General features: G+C 43.0%; 1 protein-coding gene across 2 annotated transcripts in view; it reads right to left on the reverse strand.

Annotated features, from left to right (window-relative positions):
- ARMC2 (armadillo repeat containing 2) overlaps window positions 1-12,453 on the reverse strand; it is a 78,448-nt gene that overhangs the window by 61,151 nt on the left and 4,844 nt on the right. The window lies entirely within an intron of this gene.

A 12,453-nucleotide genomic window follows, 5' to 3' on the forward strand; every position in this document is an offset into this window, starting at 1 on the left:
GCAGCATCCCCACTGCTCGAGAAGTCTTTTGGGACCAGAAGCATTTTGGAGAAGAAAACAATACCCAGATTTTAGGATGCTTGTATTTGCATAATGAGATAATATCTTGGAGATGGGAATGAAATGTAAACATTGCATTCACTTATGTTTCATAAACACCTAGCCAGAATCAGAGTTGGAAGACACCATCATTCTAATCCAACCCCCTGCAATGCAAGAAAAGCACAATCAAAGCACCCCTGACAGATGACCATCCAGCCTCTTTACAATACAATACAATGCAATGCAATGCAATGCACTACTGCAATGACTGTGTGCATGAAATAAAAATTCTGTAAACTGAACTATTAGAAAGCAAAGGTGTCACTGTCTCAGCCACCCCTGGGACAATATTGGAGTATTTTGAATTTCAGGATATATTTTAGCATATATATATATGCTAAACTTACCTATCTGAACATGTCTCCCCCTACGAAACTTCCATTAAGATCATCTAGGGAGGCCCTGCTCTTGGTCCCACTTGCCTCACAGGCGCCTTCTCAGTGGTGGCCCCTCGGCTGTGGAACTCCCTTCCTGGGGAGATCAGATTGGCCCCCTCCCTCCTGACCTTTAGGAAAAGAGTGAAAACCTGGCTCTTCGAGCAAGCTTTTGGAACCTCGTTGTAACCAGATAGCTCAGTATCCACTGACTGCCGATCTGCTACCGGGCTCAATTCAAAGTGCTGGCGTTGGCCTTTAAAACCCTAAACGGTTCTGGCCCAACTTATCTATCCGAACGTATCTCAGCCTATCAGCCCACCAGGACCCTAAGATCTTCTGGGGAGTCCCTGCTCTCTATCCCGCCGGCTTTACAAGTGCGGCTGGCGGGAACGAGAGACAGGGCCTTTTCTGTGGTGGCCCCTCGGCTTTGGAACACCCTCCCCATAGAGGTACGATCAGCCCCCTCGCTGATGGTGTTTCGGAAGAGATTGAAGACATGGATGTTTAAACAAGCATTCGGTTAATCCGTTGCTACGAATTTTGATGACTAAAGGATTGGTAACCATGGACGATGAATTTTGGACTGCGATTCCAGTTACGAGATGCATGGGATTATTATTGGTGGCCCAATAATTTGTATTGTATATGTGTTTTATGCTTTTAAACTGAATACTGTTTTTAAGTGTTGTAAACCGCAATGAGTCGCCGACTTAGGCTGAGATATTAGCGGTATACAAGCGCATAAATAAATAAATATGGAACGGCTTAATGATGCAAATGGCCATGGATTTTAACCTGGAAGCCATTGATTTTTATAGTTTTAAACTGTTTTATTATGAATTAAATGCCGAACACATATAAATACATCATTTAAAACATATTAAATACATCATATTAAATAAAATAAAACATATTAAATACATGTGTGTTCGGCATCTAATGTTGCCAGTAGAGTCGCCTTCGGGCTGAAAAGGGCAGGATAAAAGTGTAGTAAATAAATAAATATTTCAGTATATATATTTGCATAACCTGGTGGTGCAGCGGGTTAAACTGATGAGCTGCTGAAGTTGCTGATCAAAAGGTCAGCAGCAGGGGAGTGGGTTGAACTTCCACTGTTAGGCCCAGCTTCTGCCAACCTAGCAGTTCAAAAACATGCATATGTGAGTAGATCAATAGGTTTCGCTCTGGCTGAAAGGTAATGGCACTCCTAGCAATCATGCCAGCCACCTGACCTTGGAGGTGTCTACAGACAATGCTGGCTCTTCGGCTTAGAAATGGAGATGAGCACCACCCTCCAGAGCTGGACATCACTAGACTTAACATCAAGGGGAAACCTTTACCTTTACTATGAACACAATGAGATACTTTGCAGACGGGCCCCAAGTCCAAACATGAAATTTATTCACGTTTTATATACATCTTACAAACCTATCCTGAAAGTAACAGTACATACAGCATCCTTAATAATTTTGTGCAGGAAACACTGAAGCAAAGCAAAGGTGACACTGTCTCAGTCACCCATGTGGACAATTTTGGATTTGGGAATTCCAGGTGAGGGATGCTCAACATATATGTACATAATGTGGTATCTTGGAGATGGGACCCAAGTATAAACATTAAATTTTGTTTCATGTACACCTTACACACATAGTTTGAAGGTAATCTATACACAACATTTTCAATACTTTTGTGGATGAATCAATGCTTATGGACCGTGAACCATCAGAATGCAAAGGTGTCTATCTCAGCCATCCATGTGGACAATTCTGGAGAATTTTGGATTTTGGCATTCTGGATAAGGGATGCTATACTGTAAGTAAAGGTAAAAGTTTCCCCTTGACATTAAGTCATGTCCGACTGAAGGGTGCCCATCTCCATATCTAAACCGAAGAACGAGCGTTGTCCGTAGATGCCTCCAAAGTCATGTGGCCAGCATGACTGCATGGAGCGCTGTTGCCTTCCCACCAAGGTGGTACCTATTTTTTTTGTCATGTCAGGTGGTACCTATTGATCTACTCACATGTTTGCATGTTTTGGAAACTGCTAGATTGGCAGAAGCTGGGGCTAACAGAGAGAGCTCACTCTGCTTCCCTCCCTTGTGCTGGCAGGACTAGTTGAGCGAAAGTTTGGTGGTTCATATTTGGGAAGCTCCAGCTTCCCATGCAGGGCTATATGTGATGGTAAAACATCCAGGCATCCCTTGGGCAATGTCCTTGCAGACAGCCAATTCTCTCACACCAGAAGCGACTTGCAATTTCGTAAGTCGCTCCTGACATGGAAAAAAATCGGTTTCAGCTTTTAGGGAGCCACCTTTCGGAAACTTGGCATTAAAATTTATTGCAAATTGATTTTATAAACTCAATCGTTAAATGTCTTTTCCCTTTTGGATATCTAAGACCCGTCGCAAACTAGGCTCCTGCGGGAGCAAACCTTGCCAGCACGTCCCTGACGTCATGAGACTCCGCCTCTCGCCCCGCCCCTTTCTCCGTGCCAGAGTGTTTTTTCCTTTGCTAGGGCAGCATTGCCAGCATACTCTCTCAGTTGAATTCTGCCAACTGAGAGAGTACGCTGGCAATGCTGCCCTAGCAAAGGAAAAACCACTCTGGCACGGAGAAAGAGGTGGAGAAAGGGGCGGGGCGAGAGGCGCAGCCTCATAACGTCAGGGACGTGCTGGCAAGGTTTGCTCCCGCAGGAGCCTAGTTTGCGGCGGCTCTAATGTTGGACCCAGATTTAGTTGCATTTCAGGCATATCAATTTAAATCAATGGGACAAATCACACATAATCTAAATCCAAAAAGATAATTGTATTTTCCATGTATTTTAATTTTCTTTTTATATTTATTTATTCTAAGTTTTCTCTTGAAGACACAATCAGCACAAAGAAAAATCAAGCACCGTCTTCAGTGAGGTAGTTTCTTGGCTCTCCGATATTCTCTGATGCTGCTCTTGGTTTAAGAGCCAAACAGGAAAATAATTCTTAAAAAGCTCCTTCTGACACATAATGGACAATTCATTGTTCTTTCTGGCTTTCTCCCCAGAATCGTTCCTTTACCTATATATTTTCCAGTCAAAACCTCTGGATGTAGGTCCATGATGCTGGCAAAATAATGAACATGAACCTTTTCCCTGTGATTATCATAATCTAACATTTCTTTGAGCCACTTTTGTCTAAAAGTCACTAAGCTTTCCTGGCTTCCTCTCTAATCCTTTTCATATGCACATTATTTCTCTTCTCCCCATTCTCTAGGTTGTCAAGTTCAAGAGTTATTTCATTCCACTGCTTAGCTCCCCTTTGTAATTTTCTTGCTATGTCTTAACTGTTAAAATCCTTTGCATCTTTACTCTTTTAATTAAAAGACGGCCTCTCACTTACTTCTATCTTTCACATACATATACTTCTTCATTATATCTTATAGTGGGATAGAACTACACTACGATGTTTGCCACTGAACCCAGTGAAGTAGATTAACATTAAAGCGTTATTCATAACTTTATGAAATGCTATAAAAGGGGGGGGGGGGCTCTGTGGTCTACAATAATATTATTCCTTCTTAAATTCTTCCTAAATAATAGTCTCAACGACCGTCTAAACAAGTGTGGCATGCTAATGGAAATGTGCTGCTGGGCCACAGCAATGCATGGCAGGGGACAGCTAGTTTAACATAAAAAAAAAAAAGATTTGGACTGTTAAGCTTAGTTGACCAGGAACCAGAGAAACTCTTGTTGGAAATAGCAACCTTGTACATAATTCAGATTGCTTACTATATTGTATGTATATTTTGATATGCAGTTTTCCCTTAACTCTATGTTGTCTGGGGTTGTGGGAGGGAATACAGACCATGTGACCAGATCTAGAACTATTCAGACTGAGGCTCCATTTTAGAAGTCAGTTTGAATCAGAAGCAGTAGTTTAGAAGTAAAGTTAGTCTCAGTATGCTGCAGTGAGCAGTCAGTCTTTATTGAGTCAGTTTTCAGTAGTGTTACTCGGTATGAAACAGATAGAGACTAAAAACAGAATGCTTTAGAGAACATATTGTTTAAACTATTAACCAATAAGAAATGGACCTGTACGCTAAATACATGAAGCTTATAAGTAAATCAACTATGTGACTTTTAACAAAAACTTATTTTTGGTCTCTTGAGAGCATGATTTAAAAGCAGTATATTTTATGGGAGAGTATATGTTTTTGGGCAACTGAAATAACACTTCTGAAGATCTGCTATATATTTTGTGTATTGACATATCTTTGTTCTTAACAGTTCAGAGAGATTACCAGGTATATCAGTCTAACAATTGAGAAGCCTAATTTGCCTTGCATGAATACTAATTACCACTAAGGAGAAAATTCACTCAAACAAGTAGTTAACTCATTTGAAATGTGATGCTGGAGAAGAGTTGTACAGATACCACAAACTTCTAAAAAATCAAATGGGTCCTGGAGCAAATAATACTTGAGTTTTCTTCAGAAGCTGAAATGACTACACTGTCAAATTCAAAGCATGTATTTATTGGTTCTCATCCCATCAGAGCCCCTTAAAGGCCATTAATAGTTTTTTTTTCTTAATAGTTCTTACTTAGGCGATCCCTCGTTGGACGAGTAAGATGGTCTTCCATCATGGGTTTCCTTGTGGGTCCGTAGGTGGCTGTGGAGCCCTATTCTTGCTCTGCATCTTCTTCCGCAGTGAGGGCATTGGTTTCCAGGTGGAAGGCGGTCCCGGTCGGGGTTGGCTTGACGCGCCTTCCTTCTGGCACGTTTCTCTCTTTCACCCTCCACTCGTGCCTCCTCGAATTCTGCAGCACTGCTGGTCACAGCTGACCTCCAGCTGGAGCGCTCGAGGGCCAGGGCCTCCCAGTTCTCAGTGTCTATGCCAGAGTTTTTAAGGTTGGCTTTGAGCCCATCTTTAAATCTCTTTTCCTGTCCACCAACATTCCGTTTTCCGTTCTTGAGTTCGGAGTAGAGCAGCTGCTTTGGGAGACGGTGGTCAGGCATCCGGACAACGTGGCCGGCCCAGCGGAGTTGATGTTGGAGGACCATCGCTTCAATGCTGGTGGTCTTTGCTTCTTCCAGCACGCTGACGTTTGTCCGCTTGTCTTCCCAGGAGATTTGCAGGATTTTCCGGAGGCAGCGCTGATGGAAACGTTCCAGGAGCTGCATGTGACGCCTGTAGACAGTCCACGTCTCACAGGCATAGAGCAGGGTTGGGAGGACAATAGCTTTATAGACAAGCACCTTAGTATCCCTACGGATGTCCCGGTCCTCAAACACTCTCTGCTTCATTCGGGAAAATGCTGCACTTGCAGAGCTCAGGCGGTGTTGTATTTCGGCGTCGATGTTGACTTTGGTGGAGAGGTGGCTGCCAAGGTAGCGGAAATGGTCGACATTTTCTAATGTTACACCATTAAGCTGTATCTCTGGCATTGGAGAGGGGACGGCTGGTGACTGCTGGAACAGCACTTTGGTTTTCTCGATGTTCAGTGACAGGCCAAGCTTTGTGTATGCTTCTGCAAAGGTGTTGAGAGTGGCTTGTAGATCTTCTTCTGTATGCGCACAGACGACATTGTCATCAGCATACTGGAGTTCTATAACAGATGTTGTTGTGACCTTGGTTTTGGCTTTCAGTCTGCTGAGGTTGAATAGCTTGCCATCTGTCCGATAGATGATTTCCACTCCGGTGGGAAGCTTCCCGTCAACAAGGTGAAGTATCATAGCGATGAAGATGGAGAATAGAGTTGGGGCAATAACACATCCCTGTTTGACACCCGATTCCACCTTAAATGGGTCACTTTGGGAGCCACTGCTGTCCAAGACTGTTGCCATCATGTCATCGTGGAGGAGCCGCAGGATGTTCACGAATTTGCTTGGGCACCCGATTTTTTGGAGGATGGTCCAGAGAGCGCTGCGATTCACTGTGTCGAATGCCTTTGCAAGGTCTATGAATGCCATGTACAGAGGTTGATTTTGTTCTCTGCATTTTTCTTGGAGCTGTCGTGCAGTGAAGATCATGTCCACAGTTCCTCTGGAGGGGCGGAAGCCGTTCTGGGATTCTGGGAGGGTGTCTTCTGAGAGGGGCAGAAGGCGGTTTGCAAGGATTCTTGCGAGGATTTTTCCAGCAGAGGTTAGAAGGGAGATACCTCGATAGTTTCCGCAGTCTGTTCTTTCTCCTTTTTTGAAGAGGGTGATGATGGTGGCATCCTTGAAGTCTGCTGGGATTTTCTCGGTCACCCACACTTTTTCTATGAGCTGGTGGAGTTGGTGTGTCAGCTCGGGTCCTCCCTCTTTAAAGATTTCAGCAGGGATCCCATCCGGTCCGCTGGCTTTGTTGTTCTTTTGTTGGCTGATGGCGTTGCTGACTTCTTCCAAACTAGGCAGTGCTGCAAGCTCATCCCTGGTTTGTTGTTGCGGGATTTGTGAGAGGACCTCTTCGGCCACACTGGAGCTGCGGTTTAGGAGGCTTTGGTAGTGTTCTTTCCAACGTAGTGCAATTGACTTTTGGTCCTTCAGGAGTTTGGTTCCGTCTGATGAGCGTAGAGGCTGTATGCCATGGTTTCTTGGTCCATAGATGACCTTTGTGGCTTTGAAAAATCCTTGAGCATTATGGGTATCTGCCAGGTGTTGGATTTCTTCAGCCTTCTTTGTCCACCAGATGTTCTTGAGTTCTCTTGTCCTTCTTTGGACCTCAGCTTTTGCACTGGCGTAGATCTTTTTCTTAGCAGCACAGTTGATGTCTCTCTGCCATGCTTGGAAGGCTTTCCTTTTCTTGTCGATTAGCTGTTGGATTTCGATGTCATTTTCGTCAAACCAGTCTTGATGTTTCTTGGCTTGGTATCCAATAGTTTCTTCGCAGGCTTGGATGATGGAGGTCTTCAGTTTGTTCCAATGTTCCTCAACGTTTTCGGGGTGTACTGTGGGTAGATGGTCCTTGAGTGCTGTTTGGAGATGGGCTCGCCTGGAGGGCTCCTGAAGGGCTTGGGTGTTCATTTTGCGCCTTGTCTTTCTTCCTTGGAGTCTGCGCTTGGGGGCAATCTTGAGAGCCATCGTGGATCGGATTAGCCTGTGGTCGGTCCAGCAGTCGTCAGCACCTGTCATGGCTCTTGTGAGGAGCACGTCACGGCGGTCTCTGGCACGTGTGATTACATAGTCTAAGAGGTGCCAGTGCTTTGACCGGGGGTGCTTCCATGATGTCTTGAGCTTGTTTTTCTGGCGGAAGAGCGTGTTGGTGATGACAAGGTTGTGCTCCGCACATTTGGTGAGAAGCAGGATGCCATTCGAGTTGCTGTTTCCAACCCCGTCTTTTCCTATGGTGCCTGGCCACAGGTCGAAGTCTCGCCCGACTCTTGCATTGAAGTCCCCCAGGAGGATGATTTTGTCCTCCTTAGGTATCCCCGATAGGACGGTGTCCAGCTGACAGTAGAATTTCTCCTTGATGTCTTCATCAGCATCTAGTGTTGGTGCATAGGCACTTATGATGGTTGCCCGTTGGTTTTTGGCAAGATCAATTCGGAGGGTGGAGAGTCGTTCGTTGATGCCAGTGGGTGCTTCGGACAGATGTTTCACCAGATCATTCCTGATGGCAAAGCCAACTCCGTGCATTCTTTGGTCTTTTTCGGGCAGTCCCTTCCAGAAGAAGGTGTAGCCTCCTTTTTCTTCCTTCAGCTGTCCCTCTCCTGCTCTCCGGGTCTCCTGAAGGGCTGCTATGTCGATGTTGAAGCGTCCCAGCTCCCTTGCAATGATGGCAGTTCTGCGTTCGGGGCGTTCACTGTCACTGTTGTCCATCAGTGTCCGTACGTTCCACGTACCGAAGTTCATTTTTCTTTTTTGGCCGCAGGATGGTGACCCCACTGGACGCGGCAGTCCAGTCAGGGATAAGTGAGGCAGACTATGTTTAGGGCACCTTTTCTATCCCCCTCCCCGTGTGGGGTGAGCAGAGTGGGTCCTAAAAAGGGCTGCTCAGTCGTGGATACAGCTGCCGAACTACTCAACTGCCTCGGACCTTGAGGTAGAACGACTGAGTCCGTACCCACCGCCCATGTGCCAGTCTGTGACTAGGGGCTTCCAGATTTCACAGTCCTGCCCCCGTCGCCACTCGCTGATCGCCATGGGACTTTGGTTGCTTGGTTTTTATTTTCTTTGGAAGACGCCTGTGCGTGGGTTTTTTTAATGTGTGGAGGTCAGTGCACAACTGAACAACACACAGTCTTCACAGATGAGGTTCCACTGGTGATGTAGTTTAACACAATGACCATGGCTTCTCAGTCTGTTGCAGCCTTCTTCCGCCTTCGCAGCCGTTGTAACATGTGCCATGTTATCCTCCGCCTGCTCCGCCGTTGAGGTCTTTGGGTCTTCAGACTGTGCTTGGTCTGGGACCTCCCCCGCGGCCACTCCTGGGAGTGCACGACTCCAGTTGTTGTGCCCACAGGTTCATCGGAACACGCAAGCCCCCTCACCACGACAAGGTGACAGTCCATCGAGGGGGTTAATAGTTCTACACCATTACCAACATGATATAATCCTTTTTTGCAAAAGATCCAGCTAACATGTATTGTCTTGACTCTGTGGGTCCGTGGAATACAAATTCTCAGTTTAATCGTAGTTGTAGGAAAATTGCTTCTCGATATAACAATGAGAGAATGAGGAGAAATAACCATTATAGGCCCCTTCTACACTGCCATATAAAATCCAGATTATCTGCTTTGAATTGGATGATATGGCAGCATAGACTCATATAATCCAGTTGAAAAAAGATAATCTGAATTATCTGCTTTGATAATCTGGATTATATGGCAGTGCATAAGAGCCTTAGAGACAGAATAGAAAGGCATTGGGTGGGTTTGAGGAGTTGCTGTGGTTAGCACCTCTACTGCCTTTTAAACGTTCTTGCTTCATTCATGCCCTACTTATGCAATTATTACAAATAGGTCACAGTCTCCATTTGCTTATTCCTTTAATACAGAAGTAGACAACTATAGCAGATTTGGGGGTTTAATTAACCCCCCCTCCCAAATACTGTGGTGAAAAAATAGTCTCCACATACTTCAAAATACCAGTAAAAATACAAGAAAAGAAGACGTAATGTTGGCACAGTGCCTCGTGATAGTGCAGGAGGTATCCGACCAGAGCTTTTGCTGGTCAAATTTGATCCTTCCATTGGATCAAAGGAGGCTTGGGGGGTCCGTTCAACAGGGTAAGAGGAATCTTTGCATGGTTGCATTCTCTTGCAGTGGTTATCCATTAAAATGCAGTCAAGAAAACCCTTTGGGCAACACCAAAGGGGCTGTGTGCTCCCAAAATTAGTCAGTAATTGCATTCATAGAATCATAGATTTGGAAGAGACCTCACGGGCCATCTGGTCCAACCCCCTGGCAAGAAGCAGGAAAATTGCATTCATAGCACCCCCGACAGATACCCACCCAGCCTCTGTTTAAAAGCCTCCAAGGAAGGAGCCTCCACCACACTCTGGGGCAGAGAGTTCCGCTGCTGAACAGCTCTCACTGTTAGGAAGTTCTTCCTAACGTTCAAGTGGAATCATTCAAGGGACTTTAGTTAGTCGTCTCATTCCAGCTCTAGATAAGGATTAATTGTGGTGTGTATTTTAAGGCAGCAACTCCCCTTCAGATAATCTCTTGATCATCATCAAACTATATTTAGAGGGACCATATGGTTACCAGCTGAAGAATCCAGCCCACTCATTTTGGAGATCTTTGTGTATTTTCCTAATGGCGTTTTTTTAAAAAATGCAGCTACTGATAACAGAGACTTTATTTTTAGCAGCCATTTCATGTGCAATGGACAAATCAAGGAGGTAACTTGTCATGGCCAATTTTTAGGGCATCAAGAGCACTTACTGTCCTCAGGGAAAGAGGACAAGACAAGAAAGTTGTAGTTACATTAACAACAGACCTGATATATGCAGAGAGAAAATAAAAGGGGGAAAAAGACATCATACACTCTATTAAAGTTACATGTCATGTGATAAATCCAATTATTTTATTCCACACTTTCCACTGACTCCAATCCGGAAGTATTGCACTGAATTGAGCCTGATCCCAGCTTTGACTGTCATCTCAGCCTTATTGTTTTATGATGCTGCTTTTGATTGTGTTATGGGGGTTGATTGATTTTAATGCTGTTTTATCTGTAATGTGGGCTTGTAAGCTGCCCCAAGTCCCTTCGTGGGAGATGGTGGTGGCGTATAAAAATAAAGTTATTATTAAAGTTATTATAAAATAGTTGTGTGCCAATATATAAAAATTTAATCATATATCTATAATCATTTTTAGATTGCCTTTAAGAATAAAATCTTCGCAAGATAAAGTTTATTGCCCTTAAAAAATCTGTTTTTAAACAAGGTGCATTACATTCTGCAAAAAAGGGAAAAGTTCAGTATAATAGTTCCTTGCCTTACTATTACTGAAGCTACATTGCTTTCAATACAACTTTTCTTACTCCACTGTAATAAAACCAACTTATTTTTGAAATATATTTAGTACGAATAGCCAATCTTCATGACCCCAAATGTTATTAAATTTATTTCTGATATTTTGAAACATGGCAACATTTAATGCAGCAGCTGTAACCTACCTGCATTTTAATTAATTTATACAATGTGGGATCCAGGACAGTCCACAATTTGACTAAAAACAAAATACAATTAAAATATAGTACATTTTTTAAAAATCACATTAAAAACACTGAAAGGGCAGTGAAATTGTTATAATCATGGGTTTATCTTTAAAAAAGCAGTTAAAATATAGCAACATATAAATATGACACATGTTGGAGTATGAAAGGAATCAGTGAATATGTGTGTCAACTGTAAAATAAGATGCTTGAAACTGATTGGTTGGGAAATACCTGGGGAGCAGGCTGAGCCTGGGACTTTTGGTTACTCTTACATTTTTCTTCAGGTTTGAGCCATGCAGGTGCAGAGAGAGAAGCAGACAGAGTTTGGAATGTGCTCTCGCTTCATGAGCTGCTGAAGGAGTTTATACACATGGACAAAGAAAGACCATTTTAAATCTCTCATAAAAGGACATTATATGAGTTGGTGCAACTAATCACACTATACATATGTTGTTCTGAACTACGAAGAGTAAACTACTTGTTTTTACTGTTCACTGGATGGTGTATTTGCTTTCTCTGACAAGGCACTGTGTGGACTGATCAAACGTGAACTACACATGATTCATTTTACACAGGGTCTTGTATTTGTATATATAAATACATAATACACCAATTAATTATTTTCTGCAACAAACAATTAACAATTAATTAACCACCAAAAGGCCTGTGAAAACAGATAGGTCCTTGCCTCAAATGAGAGCAGAGAGGGTACCAAATTAACTTTTTGGGAGCAGCCACTAAAATGGTGGAATACAATTTTAAATTGAAATTTTACAATTTAGAATTTAATCTGAAAACAGGATTAACCACGAATTTTAAAAAGCATTAAGTATTTTTATAATAAAAACATATAAACACCCCTCCCCGCAAAACACCACCTAACTAAATGGGTAAAATGCAGTTTTAAAAATGGTAACAAAAAAGGCAAAATATTAAAATCTGTGCATTGTGGAAGGAATAGACTCTTCAGATGCCTCTATTTTGTATGATTTCAAGAAGTGGAGATGAGAACTCTGGTGAAAAGATAATGTAAATGGGAGCAGCATATGTTGCCGCTAATCTGAAGGACTGGTGCCATGAAGGGTAAAGTATTTATCCAAACTAAATGTCAAAGTAGTTATTTCTAAATGCAATTTAATTTCTTTAAAGGGCATCTCAACTATTTTTGCTCTTACCTATTATGCCACTCCATGAATAAATCATCACTGTAGGGTGCTAGAAGAAGATGCTTTTAGTTCAAAATAATCTGCAGTTATTATTTGAACTCTGTTCATTGTCTCAAAAATTACTAAAGCAGGAAAACACTTTAAACTTTCTCATAACAAGCTACAGAACTGTCAGCTAACAGTAAT

This window comes from Anolis sagrei, chromosome 1 (genome assembly GCF_037176765.1).
Source record: "Anolis sagrei isolate rAnoSag1 chromosome 1, rAnoSag1.mat, whole genome shotgun sequence".
Lineage (NCBI taxonomy): Eukaryota > Metazoa > Chordata > Lepidosauria > Squamata > Dactyloidae > Anolis > Anolis sagrei.